This window comes from Symphalangus syndactylus, chromosome 9, assembly GCF_028878055.3.
Source record: "Symphalangus syndactylus isolate Jambi chromosome 9, NHGRI_mSymSyn1-v2.1_pri, whole genome shotgun sequence".
In the NCBI taxonomy this organism is placed as follows: Eukaryota; Metazoa; Chordata; class Mammalia; order Primates; family Hylobatidae; genus Symphalangus; species Symphalangus syndactylus.
In genome coordinates, this window is record NC_072431.2 from 117,318,303 (window position 1) to 117,334,112 (window position 15,810).

Here is a 15,810-nt window from a genome sequence, read left to right on the forward strand (position 1 = left end):
ATTTGGCCATAACTTATTATTCATGAATTAATTTAATTTGATAATATTTTGTTAAGGATTATCATGACTATATTAATGGGAAATTTTTTGTAATATCTTTGGTTTGTTATGAGTTGAGAAGAGCTCTCTATTCTTCTATTTTATGGAAGAGTATACAAAGAATAGGTATTAGTATATCCTTAAATCATGGAATTCAATAGGGAATCCACAGAGAAATTGAATTTCATATATATAAGACTGTATATATATATTTATATAGAGAGATATATGACAGGTTCACATATATAAGATAGGTTATTTGTCTGTTCTTGAATGAGCTCTTATAGTCTGTATCATTCAAGGAATTTGTCCATTGTGTCTACATAATGAATTTATGATCATTAAGTTGTCTATAATATTCCTTTATCATCTTTTTGTGTATTGACAGATCTGTAATGATTTCCTCTTTTTCATTTCTGGTATTGGTAATTTCTCTCTTTTTCTTTGTTTTTTGGTTTGTTTGTTTTTTGGTTTTTTTTGACAGGGTCTTGCTCTGTTGCCCAGACTTGAGGGCAGTGACAAGATCATGGCTCATTGTAGCCTGGAACTCCTGGGCTTAGGAGATCCACCTACCTCAGCCTCCCAAGTAACTAGGACTACAAGTATGTGCCACCACACCGAGCTAGTTTTATTTTTTTAAATTTTTTGTAGAGATGGGGTCTCATTATTTTGCCCAGGTGGTCTTGAACTCCTTGCCTTAAGCAATTATCCTGCCTCAGCCTCCCAAAGTGCTGGGATTACAAGCATGAGCTACTGTGCCTGGCTTCTGTTTTCTTTATTTATCTTGCTAGTTTTATCAACTTCTTATATTGAATGTATTCCATTTTAAAATGTATGCTCAAATATTAACCACATATCTATTTATGGAATTATTATAATCTGGCTTATATTTTAGCTGAGTTTATACAAATTTATCTTCTCTACTGGACTGTGAGTTTCCTGAGTGCCCTGAAAATGTTATTAGATAGTACCTATTTTATAGTTAACATTTCCTAGAGAACAACAGGATTCTGTTTTGGATAGCTTATGTTCTTAAAATATCGTGTGATTATTCCCCAAATGACATTTACAACCTTAGTATGTTATTTTAAATACGAACATCCTTCCTCTTAAGAAACTTGCTTAACTGACATCATCATTAACTGGCACATTTAGTTTTCAAATGTTCCATCTTTAAATTTTGTTTTCCTTAAGGCTTAAGTACTCTATTTTTATCAATATTCAGCTTCATTTTTTGGTGGTGACCCTTGCTAGGTGTTGATATCTTAAGTCAGTTTATTACTCTGCAGGCATCTTAGTCTGTAGCCATAGAGAAACCATAGCCTATCCAGACATTATAAATGTGGCATCTATGTTCTATAACTTAATTTAGATAAAGTAGTCTAAGACATGTTATGATCTAGCTCCTGTGGATCCATAGAAGATACACAGGGCCATACTTCCCTTCCTACATAATAATAAAGTTTCTTTTCTCAGAACGGAGTCAGGTGGATTATTCGATGTGCTTGTTTGTTAATGTTTTTCTAGCAAGATCCTTGGAATATATCCTAGAAAATAAATTTCCACATTTACAAATTGGAGATTCTTTTTGTTTCCAGGGATTTGGGGGAGATTCCTGTGGTAATGTTTTCATGGTGTTTTAATCTTGGTCAGTGAGCACACTCCCATCATTGTACTGCAGACTCATGCAATGAGAATCTCTTTCTCTATATTACCTAGGTGCTACAGATATGGAGAGAGATTAGATACAACTCATTGAATTATAAATTTCTAGGTTCTATCCCTGAGCACATCTGATTAGGTAGGTGTGAAGTGGAGGCTAAATATTTGTTCTCTGCTCTTTTTTTTCTTAGTGAATCCAGATGATTCTAATGCAAGTTCCTGAAAGACATTTCCAGAAAAAAAATGTTCAGACTTATACTTAAGTAGAGAAATCCATAGTTGTAAATTAATAGGTGCAATTGCATTTGATAAGTACCACAATGAAGACAAATTATGCACTACAGTGGAGGCCCAAAATTCAGAACTGACATTGTCCTTGATTGGCAGGGACAATGAGATCCAAAAAGGCTTCATTCAAAAGGCCTTTTGAATAAGTCCTAAAATAAGTCCTGAAAGATGAGTTTGACAACTAGAAAGGAAGAAGAGTAGAAGAGGAAGGGGCTTCCTCAGTGTCTGCAAAACTTGCCTGATAATTAGACTTATTTTTTTGTTAATGCAACTTTTCAGAGTCTTCTCTGATTCTTAGTAGAGGCCAGTTACGTTCAATATGCAACACATGTGATTCTTAGCATCAGAAATGTTTAGGAAAAATTTATATAGAGTAGAAAGAGAGCAAAGTAACTGAAACATAAAATAGTGTTGTATGATTATAAAACTGCAGATAGTTCAGTGGAGTGAGAACATAAGATTCATGACAAGCTGTGGCTAGATAGCTTAGGCAGCAATGTGAAAGGTGTATGAAAAGGAGAAAAGGCTGAAGGCAAACAGACAAAAACAATAATTCAGGCAGAGTAAAATGGGATGGATATTAGCTAAGATATCATTGAAGTTGCACAGTAGGGTAGGCAGAATAATTCCCCCACTACCAACACCACAACCAAAGATGTTCAGGTTCTAATCCCCAGAATCTGTGGATGTTACCTTATCTGCAAAAAGGGACTTTGCCGGTGTGACTAAGGTTAAGGACCTTGGGATAGGGAAATTAATCAGATTATCTGTACTAATTACATGAGCCCTTAAAAATAGATAGAGGAAGAAGGTAAAAGGGTGGTTTCTGAGTACTGCAATGTGAGAGGAATTCAATCCACTATTGCTGGCTTTCAAAGTAGATGAAAGAAAACATTGGAGAAGGAATATGGTAAAGAATCTGGGAAAACTCCTCAGTCTACAGACAGCAAGAAAAAGGACCTCAGTTCTACAAGTACAAGGAATTGAATTCTGCCAGCATAAATAAGCAAGGAGTCCTCTTCTAGAGCCTTCAAAAAGTAATACAGCTTTGCCAAGACCTTGATTTCAGGCCTGTGAGACCTGTGAGACTGTATTCTCACCTACAATACTATGAGATAGTAAATTCGTGTTGTTTAAGCTGCTTAAATTTGTGGTAATTTACTACTGGAGAACTATAAAACTAATACACTCAATAGAGATATTAAGATCCCAACAGATAATAGCATACTATATTATATGCATTACAAATTCACAAAGTATTCCTTATAATTTTTAAATCCACAAATGGAGGACATTCCAAGGCCAAGATGAAGTAACAGAAACCAGATATACTGCCACCTGAAACAATCAAAAAACAAAATGAGGCCAGGCACAGTGGCTCACACCTGTAATCCCAACACTTTAGGAGGCCGAGGCGGGTGGATCATTTGAGGTCAGGTGTTCAAGGCCACCCTGGTCAGCATGGTGAAACTCTATCTCTACTAAAAATACAAAAATTAGCTAGGCATGGTGGCAGGTGCCTGTAATCCCAGTTACCTGAAAGGCTGAGGCAGGCGAATCACTTGAACCAAGGAGGTGGAGGTTGCAGTGAGCCAAGATCGCATCATTGCACTCCAGCCTAGGCAATGGAGTGAGACTCCCTCTCAAAAAATAAATAAATTAATTAATTAATTAAAAAAAATTTTAATGACAGTTTTGCAGACATTGGACAGTAGGTAACAAAAGACAGTGATGACTGAAAGATGGAAAGGAAGACCTATGACTGCCCCAACATTCTCTTGTGGGAACTTCTAGGCCCTGGAACAAGGATGGGAAATGCAGGCCGACAAGGATGGAAAATGAAGGCTGACTCTTTGAGTTGAGAAAAAGCTGAGAATTGGGAAAGAATATCATGACTAGAGTTCTCAGGGCTGAATGCCAGAGAGGAGAAAGAGGAACACAGAGAGAACCCCTGAGACGTACAAAGGGTCTCCCTCAGCTATTTAACAGAGTATTGATCAGTGCATGTGTGTGAGGAAACTGCACAAGAAATTGTATATTTACAACCCTTGGACTTATCTAATTCTGTAGGTTCATTTTATTTCTCCTGAAAATGTTATTACTGCTAATGATTTATGGAACAAAGATATCATAAGAATACATCCCCTTGTTTAAGAGTTGCTATATATTTTCTTTCAGAAATAATCAATATACTTTCCAGACTCTATCCAATATACCTTCTAAAAATCTTTACAAATGTTTCTAAGTGGAGAGAAAATGTCCAGAGAAATGAGATACATGAACAAAGGCATTTTGGTAAAAGAGGCTTTTTCCATTATTTATTAAAGTACATATTGAAGTGTTCTCAGTTGGCCCTAAAACTACTATCCCAAGAGACTTCTAAAGATTCTTTATCAGTAAAATGCCCCAAATACAATGACAAAGTTAGAATATCCTGGCCTTGAGTCCAAGTACCTGGTAATCCCAAAGGGTCCACTAAACTTGTCCCCAGAATGCCCCAGACAAGACTTCAGCAAAATTATATTCAGGAATAATTTCCTACCACACCAAAGAGTTATAGAGCAGATTGTAAATGATCTGGCCTTTGCTTTTGGCTTTCCCAAACCAGGTCTGAATTCTGTGCTTTCATATAAAAGAAAAAAAAATCTTCAAAAGGGACTTTATATACACGTAACTGTGACCATTCTCTAGTGTTTTATTTTTGTTTATATTTATAGTCAAACATATCTCAAAATGTGGGTCTTTCTGGGAATCTTAATTTTATTAGCCCTTACTCATTTATGAGAAAAATAAACACATAGATCCTAACGCACATATTTGCAGAGCAAAGCCATGGTAGCTTGCCTGAGATTTGATGAATACGTACACTGTACCTCTTTGTTTCCGAAGAGCTGAGAGGTCTGAAAAGTCATTCAATCTTCTCAACAGCGAGACAGATTGGAAATCAAGAAAGTTCATCTAATCACAATTTTAGAGCCACTTAATTATTAGGATGGTCACATATCTATATCCCTAGCAACTATGAATGCCGACCAAGTTCAGATGGTTTTTAGATAACAAGAAGTAAGAACCCAGATAAGGCTTTAGGGCAGAGGAAACAAAACTGTCCTTCTGGGCATAATGGCCTGTGTGAGACTTTCCCATTGGTGACACCAAGCATTATCTTAAGAAGCACATTTTGTTTTCTCAAATAAATATAGATCTCCTTATGCAATCTTGCCTCTTTCTATTTTTTGTTTGTTGCATAATACTGAGACGCCTTGGGTTTAAAATTTGATATAGCACTTATCGCATCTTAATTTTCAGTAAAAGGAAATAGAAGAAGGAGGTCTTTATGTAAAATATTCCTGCTTATTTACCTTTTTAATGCCAGTACCATGTTTCAAAAGAGTTCTTATTAAAAGAATTATTTGTTTCTCAATCTCAGTTTGTTCTAATCCTAAAAAAAGCTCAACTATACTATATAATAGTATGTTTGTAACAAATAATAAAATAAAACAAAAATAAATTCAGTTCTTTTTGTGGATCATGTGGACTCAGTAGATTTGATGTTTGCATTCAATGTTATATTAATTCATTCATGCATGCTTTCAACAAATGCATGCCTGAACTGTGTTGGGTGTTAAAGATAAAAACATTTCCAGCCTCAAGGACCTTGTAATTTAGGGAGAGACATAGGCAAGTAGAACAACAATTCCCAAACATAAAACATAACATGATAATTTCTAAGATAAAAATATCATTGGGATTCTAACAGGACAGAAAAGGATGGTTAATGAGCCCGGAAAAGGTTAAAGAAGGCTTAGCACAAGGGGTAGCACTTGAGAAGGAGCTTTAAATTTGTAGTACTATCTGGAGTATAGCTCAGCTACTACAGCTCCCCACGAGGTGTTTGCGATATGTGTGCAGTTTAGAGTTGTCACAATAGTTGGGGAGAGTGTTACATGAATTTGAAGAACAAGGGCGAGGGATACAAGGCATACTGCCATGAGAGAAAATTCTTCCATAATGAAGATGTGTCCTGCAATTCACATGGTTTTTTAATATCTGGAAATTCTTACAGAAAAAAACTCAATGTATAATTATCTGACATTTAAATTCAACTGTTTTATTTATAAATATAAAATAGGTTTTTCATAGTTTATTCACTAAGTTTTCCAGAATTAAAACTACTGTGTAAATTGAGGAAAAAATTTGGAAAAATTTTAGTGAACTTTTCCAAGAGTCGTCCATCAATTCAACAACAGTAGTCATGATATTAGTGAACCCTATATGATACGTTGTACCTGTCTGCATTTACAGCTGACCCACTCTAAATGAGTCCCTATGTATACATGTGTGAATAATTTCTTTAAAATGTGATATAAAAAGAAGAACATTTTGACAATATTAAACTACCAATTGAAAATCCAAATTTATTAATAATAGATGCAAGTATTTGACTATTTTGTCTTCAAGTACACATCAGGCTAAACATTAATATATATATCATGTTAAAATCCTTTTATTTCTCCTATAAATTAATTAATTTTACCTTGGTTTTTATTTTATGAGTTATAATTACACACAGTAAGATGCAAATTTTGAGTGTACATCTTGATGAACTTTGACACATATGTACATCATACATGTAAAACTCCATCAAGATATGGAATATTTCTGTCATTCTACTCACCTCATGCCTCTTTATTGTCAATTCTCTCCCTTCTCCCCTCTTAAAGACAACCAGTGTTTTGATTTATAATCCTATCTATTGATTTTGCCTGCTCTTAAATATCATACAAACAGAATCACAAAGAATGCACTCTTGTGTTTGAATTTACTTAACACAGTGTTTTGGGGATGTATCCATATTGCTTTGAGTGTCAGTAGTTTGCTCCTTTTTATTGCCAAACAGTATCCCATTGTACAACTTTTAAAGTTTTGTGTGTAGATAAATGACATTTTTGATACATTTTATTTCCAGATAGTAAAGAGAGCCCTAAATATTTGTTTTAAAGGGGTTGGGAGTATGGGGCCTGATGCATTGGGAACTGCTGACACCGTGGTTAAGAGCACAGAGTTTTTAAAAGAATGGTCTGATATGTTTTGGCCGAGTCCCCGCCGAAATCTCATCTTGAATTGTAGCTCCCATAATTCCCATGTGTTGTGGGGGCAACCCAGTGGGAGATAATTGAATCATGGGGCCAGTTTCCTTCCTATTGTTCTCATGGTAGTGAATAAATCTCATGAGATCTGATGGTTTTATAAGGGGTTTTCCCTTTCACTTGTCTCTCATTCCCTCTTGCCTGCCACCATGTAAGATGTGCCTTTCTCCTTCCACCACGATTGTGAAGCCTCCCCGGCCACATAGAACTATGAGTCCATTAAACCTCTTTTTCTTTGTAATTTACTGAATCTTGGGTGTGTCTTTATCAGTAGCATGAAAACAGACTAATGCATGGTCCAAGGTTAGAATGCAGTTCTCATTTTACTCGTTCTTTGACAGTGAGTCTCCTAAACTCTGTAAGCTTGTAAGCTTTGTTTACTCATCCTGCAAACTAAGGGATCATAAGAATCCCTTCCTCGTTAGGTTGATGCAAGGATTAAATTAAATAACTCAAGTAATGTATAAATGCCTGACATTAAATTCTTTGAGCATATGTTATGGTAGAAAATGGCTCATTAAGTATTTGGATGACTTTGTGCATCTGGCTCTCTCTGAGCATATTCATCTCCAATGAAATATGCTTACTGAGTAGATTCTACTGAAGTTGGCCACTAGTATGATTTGGCTTCTTTCCCAGCAGGAGATTTATCTCTATCATATGGTTACCTCCTACCAGTATCACTTGGTAACTGATGCTCAGATTACATTTTTGAAAAAAGATGCCTCACCTCTTACAAGCTGAAATAGAGGCCAACACGTGGCTCAGAGAGCAGAAGATAAGCCTAAGATAGAAGTAACAAAGGGATCCCTGGGGCTCACAGGTGGCATAGCCTCAGCTCCCCAGTCACATGACCATATAGGGATTTTTAACTAAGGCCCAATTAGCCATAAAAAATTCATTTGCGGCCAGGCGCGGTGGCTCACACCTGTAATCCCAGCACTTTGGGAGGCCGAGGTGGGCGGATCACGAGGTCAGGAGATTGAGACCATCCTGGCTAACACGGTGAAATCCCGTCTCTACTAAAAATGCAAAAAATTAGCCGGGAGCGTTGGCGGGCACCTGTAGTCCTCAGCTACCGGGAGGCTGAGGCAGGAGAATGGCGCGAACCTGTGAGGCGGAGCTTGCAGTGAGCCGAGATCACGCCACTGCACTCCAGCCTGGGCGACAGTGCAAGACTCCATCTCAAAAAAAAAAAAAAAAAAAAAAAATCATTTGCCTGGAGTGACCTCTGAAGAATATGTGTCCATTGGGGTCAAAGCCAGGACTCACTTTCTGATGCCAGAGTAGGAGCAAGAAGTTTCGTGTCTTTTTAGATGAGTGGCTTTTGTATAAATATATGAATTCACAGACCATGTACAAGAAGGTTTAAAGCCACTTTCTATTAAACAGAAACAAATAAAAGTTCAGTGAAACTTTACTAAAAGGGAAATTTAAAGTTTAAAAAATATTTCAGGAAGATTAATATATAATTTTGTAGTGGAGAAGGGTCAGAGCTTTATTCCAAGAGCTTTGGGCTTCTAGAAATCTGGGTTCTGTCTTAACAGGCCCAAGGAGAATCAGAATTTCCATTGAAGTCCAAAAAGATAAGACTGGAGCAGCAGCACAAATACATGACCTATTGCTTCAGAACTTCCTAGAAAGAGATTGTCAGGCACCCTTTCCATACTGGGCCACCTAAATCTAGCTTGACTCTTCTGGGGAGTGTTATTAGGCAAGATCCAAGCAGCCTAATCACAGATGATAACCACTGTTTGAAAGTTGTGCTGACCACACTGACCAGGGAGTTAGAGATTGAAACTCCTGGGACAAAATAAACCATTATCCCTTTAAAACATGCAGTTAATAGCTAATTGCCCACATAGAGCATGTGCCTAAATTCATAGAAATGTGCATAAATTCAAGAACTATAGTATAGTATTGCAGAGTTTTACACCAAAGTTCTGAAAATGTCAACTGCTTTAGACCAATGATTGTCAAATTTCAGCACGCACTGGAATTACTTGGATGGCTTGTTAAAACATGGATTGTTGATCCCCACTCCCAGAGTTTATGATTATTTCTTGGATGAAATCTGAAAATGTGCATTTTTAACAACACTTTAGATAATGCTGATGGTGCTGGCTGGGAAACCACACTTTGAGAATCACTACTTAGAGAAGTATCTGTGGCCAAATAAAGAGTTATTACAATGTGACTTTTGCTTGGATGCTTCTAGGACCTGGAAGGAGGAAACTATCCTGCAGACTTCTTACAAGGGAAAGTGGGCTTTCGGACCATGTCTAAGCTCCAATCAGAAAGAAGACCTACTTACTCTATGCTCAAGTTCTCATGATACTAAACAACTTGCATCCTAACTTCATCTTGTCCAGGACTCCTCCTTTAACTAACTGTCATAAGTCAACTCCAGAAAGTGACTACATTTTGTGCCTATCTCTCTGCACCAAGTTATCAACCCAGCTCTGGGTCTGAATAGCTTGGTTTTCAATATTCCCACCAGTCCTGGGAACCTGTATTTAGGCCAAGGACAGTCAATCTAAAGAGAGTAGTTTTCCACAGATAAATCTTTGGCTAAATTAGCTAAAGACAGAAAATTAGAATAGTTCCAAGCATCAAATATTTATAGTAAATTAGAAATAGCAGTGCATATGCTCTGTGAAGACATATTTTTCTTGAATTAATCAATTTAGAAGATAGAGTAAGGTAGTTTTGTTTGTTTTTCAAGATAATATAAAAATATAGTCTTTTGTTCCCCAAAATTTTCTTTTCTTTTTTTTTTAGAGACAGAGTCTTGCTCTGTCGCCCAGGCTGGAGTACAGTGGTGCAATCTCCACTCACTGCAACGTCTGCCTCCCGGGTTCAAGCGATTCTCCTGCCTCTGCCTCCCAAGTAGCTGGGATTACAGGCTCCTGTCACCACACCTGGCTAATTTTCTGTATTTTTAGTAGAGATGGGGTTTCACCATGTCGGCTGGGCTGGTCTCGAACTCTGGTCCTCAAGTGATCTGCCTGCCCTGGCCTTCCAAAATGCTGGGATTACAGGCATGAGCCACCTCGCCTGGCCAACTTTCTTATTTTGTATGAAAAATATACACCAAAACAGTGAGCCTGCTCAAGATAAACAGCCAGCCTGCTCAAGATAAACAGCATGCATTCATAATTTTTACTTTGAAAAGCACAAAATCAAAGATGTTATATTATTATTTTTCTTTTTACACTAAGATTTTAGCATGTATAGCTGGACTTGCTTGAGCAATTTGTACTATCAACTACACATGTGAGAATCCGCATTAAAGAACAAATTACATTGGCTTTGGGACAAATTGAAACAATCAGTAATTCTTAGAATGTGCACAGTCTTCTCTACCCTTCTTATCTTAGAAGACGCCAATAATGTTTATCTTTCTTTTGTTATTACCTGGAACCTATGTTCCACCTTTCAGAGTGGAAGCTACATTTGCCAAGATTAAAATTCACTTGCTCTTTAGGATATTTGTAATGTTAGCAAAAGTAATTTCCTGATTCCTAGCAAGAAGAGCCAACAAGTCCACTGAGGCAGATACATATGGGTTGAATTTCCTTTCAAAAATAAATATGGTTTAAGCCTTAAATGAGAAAGGGCTCAGCCAAATGCATTACACTAGACTTCTGTAATATGTGGTGAAACCACCCAACACTTCCCGGTTCCCCTTTCACACTCACAACTAACAAATCACTCTTGAACAAAGAGAGATATATTTTATTCTTTCATGAAGAATCTGGAATATGTAACTATTCTTTTAATGGTGAACGAACTCTTTTATGGCCAAAAGAAGCTACTGAGCACACAATAGACTGATTTAAACTTGATTTATCTTACACGGGCAGGACAGGGTCAATCTGAGAAGAAGTTATTAATCGTGACATGAAAAAAAAAAATAGTAAGTCCCTAGCCCTATATCTCAAGGGACTATATAAGTTAATCTTTGAACAAACCCTAGAATGGATTTTTAAATAAGGAATGTTTTCATTTTAGTGGAAATACCATCCAGAAAACATAGAAAATTCCCTAAGCCGCTGTGGTTGCTTGCACTGCATTTTTTAGTGTTAGGTTCTTTAACAGAAAAATTTAGAAATTTCAAGTTGAAAGTAAGTTTTCTGTTTCACTCCCAGCACACTGTCTTTCTCTGATGTTGTCCCACAGATGTTTAGGGAAAACGGTAAGTCCTGAAACAATAATTAATTAGGAACTGTTTTTCTCTTTCTGAAAAATTAATACCATCATTTCTGTTGTTAAATTTTCTACTCTCAGTCCCAAACTACCAATTCACTCCCCCGGCACAGTTCACATAGAGACACATACAAAAAAACTTTTTGATCTTTCTCACTTCATGCCTCAGCCAGTTTACCTTACTCTACTGAGGTGTAGAGCACAGAATGCACGATTCGGAGTGGAGAAATGGGGAGGATCATATTCAGGTCCTGGCCCTGCTACTGACTAGCTAGGTGACCTGGCCCAAGTCACTGTGTTCGAAGGAACAAATGATAATGATGTTTGTTCACTAATCTTATGAATAGAAAATGCCATATATACATTTTTTAATTGCTACCAACTCTCTCCTTGAATAAGAGACTGTACCTCCAATGGGGGTCATGGCACAAAAACTGCATCTATGGCCTTTTGAGCTATGGTAAATAAATAATCATTGAAAGTTACAAGTGGATTTTTTTTTTTATTGGCGAGGAAAATGAGGCATGGAGATGTTAAATTACTTACCAAGGCCACCCAGCCAGAAGTAGAATCTTTGTGTCTACCCCTATACCGAGATACTCTATCGCATTCTCTCCCAGCTAACTCTAGTTTCATGGAAGAAAGATAAAAGGTAGAGGAGGAAGAAGTGCTTTTGAAGGATAAGGAAGAGGATAATGTCAAAAAGTAACACAGCATAACCAGCAACACAGGGCTATCAGTCCTACAGAGGCAGAAGAACACCAAGGCACCCATGGGTGAATGAAGAGAAAGGAGATTTGAGCTGGAATATGGTGAAGGCAAGAATAAATGATTACCTCTGGAATGCAAAGATAGGATAAAGAAGAGAGAATAAAATGTGGTATATGAGAGGTAGATCTCATCTGCATCACAGAAATAACCATCAGCCATTGCTGAGTTTGCACAAGTGTTTAAAAAGATTACACTGTGACACAGGTGTCTAGAGAAAATCATCTTGGTAAAGAAGAAGTACTTGAATCTATCCAATAATATCAAGACTCAGTCTGGTATATTTAATATACATATCACATATTCACCCTAGGAATTAAGCAGTCAGGCAAAGTTGCTAACTCTTCTCTTGTACTAATAAGTCTACCAACCTTCTGAATCAGAAGATTTTATTGCACAATGTCTGAGGAAATAACTATCTCAAAGCAGACTTAGGTGAATAAGATATACCATAATTCTCAATTGTATTATACACTTTTGAGACTTGACAAACCTTTATTTGTATACTTGCTTCACCACTTCCTTTGAAACCTTGAGCAACTTACTTAACTTCTCTGAGCCTCCATTTTCTCATCTTCAAGATGGGAATAATAATATGCCTTTGCAGAGTGTGTACAAGTATAAACTCCACCCAGCAGAGGGCTAGGTATGTAGCAAAAATGCCAGGTCCCCTTTCAAGCTAAAGAAAGAAATGGTCCAAGAGACAGAAGAGATCTGAACTCATATTTTCGAGCTATGAAGTCAAAACCTTCCAAGCTTTGATTTAGTTTATTATAAGGGAATTAAGAACTGTGGCCATTTTAAAATATAATTTATCTAAATTGTAATGGGCACTGCATTAAGCACTTTTAATATGTCTTTTCATCCTTACCACATACCTGTAAGGTTGATATTATTTCCATTTAAGATGAAGAAACCAAGGCTCAGAAGGGCTAAGCAATAGTAGGTTACCAGGGTTAAAGTAGGGATTCTAACCCAGAACTGAACAAAGAAAGTTACTTCAGTGTTTTCTTTTTACCTCATTTTTTAAGTCCAACTGGATATAATATCACGAGTGGTACATAAAACTTTTGATAGAAGAGGATGCTAAAGTTTTAATTATAATTTTACACAAACACTCTCACAGTTTTCATTCAAAAACTAGTTTCCCCTCTTTTCTCTGAGTTTGAGCTGCTTGCATCTGGCCTTGACAAGGGAAAGCCTGCAACTAAATCTCAGCTCCTTCTACTTTTCAGCTAGATTCCTCATTGGATTGATGTGGGATCATTATGAGGCAATCAATGCCAAAGATTTTTGTCAATTTTCCAGTGCCTTGGCTTAAATAAACACTTAATGTAAACGAGGGGCACGGGTAGGGAGCACACTCACTCACACAGATGCACTGTTGCACAGACACACACCTCACAAAGACACACTTTGTCATGGTTGACTTGGAAAAATCCAAATGAAAAAGGAGGAGGTGGATGAATAATAAACCAAAGGAGAAAGGGGAACTAATTTAGAGATAATGAGTGCAAGACTGCCTCAATAAAGAAGAACAACCATGTGTCATTAGGTGGCAAGCTTAGCCTTTGGGCAAGATTACACTTCGAAGCCCTGCTCCAATTACCTGTTTTTAAGCATAAATGAAGGGGAAATATAAAGGAAAGGGAAAAATACTTATTCTCCCTAAACTGTAGTAACATTCAGAGAGAATTAACTATTGCTCTCACAAAGAGACTCTTTTTGCAATTCCAATTGTGGAAGGTAAGACTCAACCATGCCCCTATGAAACTGTGCATTCGGTCACCAGATAGAATCCCATTTTGAACAGAGGAGCAATGAAAGCCTTTCTCCATATTTGCGTCCTGCTACAACATCTGGGAATCTCAGAAGCCTCTGAATAAAGCAGCAAGCCTCCATCTGAGGTGACCTGCTCGCAGCATGGGTCAGTTCATGAGAATGAGCCTCTTTTGCCACTAGGCCTAATGACAGGGCAGGAAAGCCTGCTGATAAGAAAGCTGTGAGCCTAGGACAATGCACACAAAAGCCTGGTTAAGGAGCACTTCCAAAGTCATTCCTTCCTCACCCCACCAATGACCACTATGCATAAAGGGAGGCGTGGGGTAGAAGGATAAAGATGATCAAGGAAAAGAAACCATAATAAGAGGTTTATCTCTGAATGACTCAAACTTCCCCTTCCCAGATATCAACTCTATTACAACTGATTGCCTTATCTAATCCTAACCCACTCTGGCGGGGGGGGGGGGGGGGGGGGGGGGGGGGTAATTGTTGGCTTGTACAAAGGTAAGCAGGTATTCTTTTCGGAGTTGCTTGCTTTTCTCAAGTGTCCAGCTTCTTAAAATCTCCTTTAATAAGTATTATTCACACGTAAGTCAGCTTCTTTTTTTGATGGCATAACAACAGTGTTTTTTGTAATCTGGCCAAGTACAGCCTATTTCAAAAAAACATGTAGCTAACAGGTGTGTACTTCCTGCCCACAGGTGAAATTGGCCGCTGATCCTCTGATTCTAAATATGTGTAAGCATTGCCTTCAGGGAGGATTGGGACTCATTTTCTTTTCCTCACTCTGTTTCCCACAAGAAAAGCCAAGTTTGAGAAGGAGAATTTCTTAGATGTCCTGGGCGTGCTCATCCTCACCCTCTCTAGAAGATTCAAGATAGAATCATTTTAGAAAGATTTCATTGTGTGCATGTATTTGTCACCCTAAGTAATTGTAAAAAACATAAAAGAAATTTTAATTCAAGTTTTGAATTAGCAGCAGATTCTCCTAAGTTATATAAAAGGACATATAATTATTACTATAGTTACTACTTAGCTATGAAATAGGAGTTTCAAAATATGATTTAGCCTAGTGTTTCTCAAATTTGGGGATCTGTCAGAATTTTTTCCAGAGCTTGGTTAAAAAAAAAAAAACACACAGAGGTCCAGATTTTACCCTACTGGGCCTCTATTCTCTATTAACTCTCCAGGTGATTCTGACACACACCAAAGCTTGAGAATTTCTGGTTTAGATAATCTTGAGGAACATAGGCTGACTTCTACCCACATATCCTATGGCATGGCATCTTCTATGTCATAGCTACATCTGTCTTCTTTAGAGCAGAACCTCCCACATGTCAAATTTGTCCTTTCTTAGTTCCATAACCCCAACAATCACTCTGAGAATGGGGAAAACAGGCCAAAAAAGGCCAAAATTTCCAACTATTGTTACATGTTCCCAAACTTCTACCTCCAGTCCTAGTCGCTCTTTCTGGCAATTAGGTTCCAGATATTCAATTTCACCTGGTTGTATGACAGACATTTGAAAAGCTTGTTAAAAACCAAGCTCTTCATCTCTCCCATCAAAAGCCTGCTCTTCCACCTCTAGTCCCTATTTTGGGATATAAAAGAAGAATGAATCATTATCCTTACATAATCTTTTAATCATAAAAATAGTCATGTAAGAACTCTAGCAAATCAATGTAAAACTCCAATATCCTACCAGATTGGAAAGAATTAATGTTTATAGCTAGGCAGACCCAGGTTATAATTTCAACTCACTTACTCATAAAATAAGAATATAGAAAAATTTATCAAAACTTTCTAAGCCTCCTTTTTTCTAAGCTCTAAAATGAGGACAATCAAACCCATACCATTTAAGTAATTAAATGAGATTTCTATAAAGTACATAAATGGACATAGTAGACTCACAAAC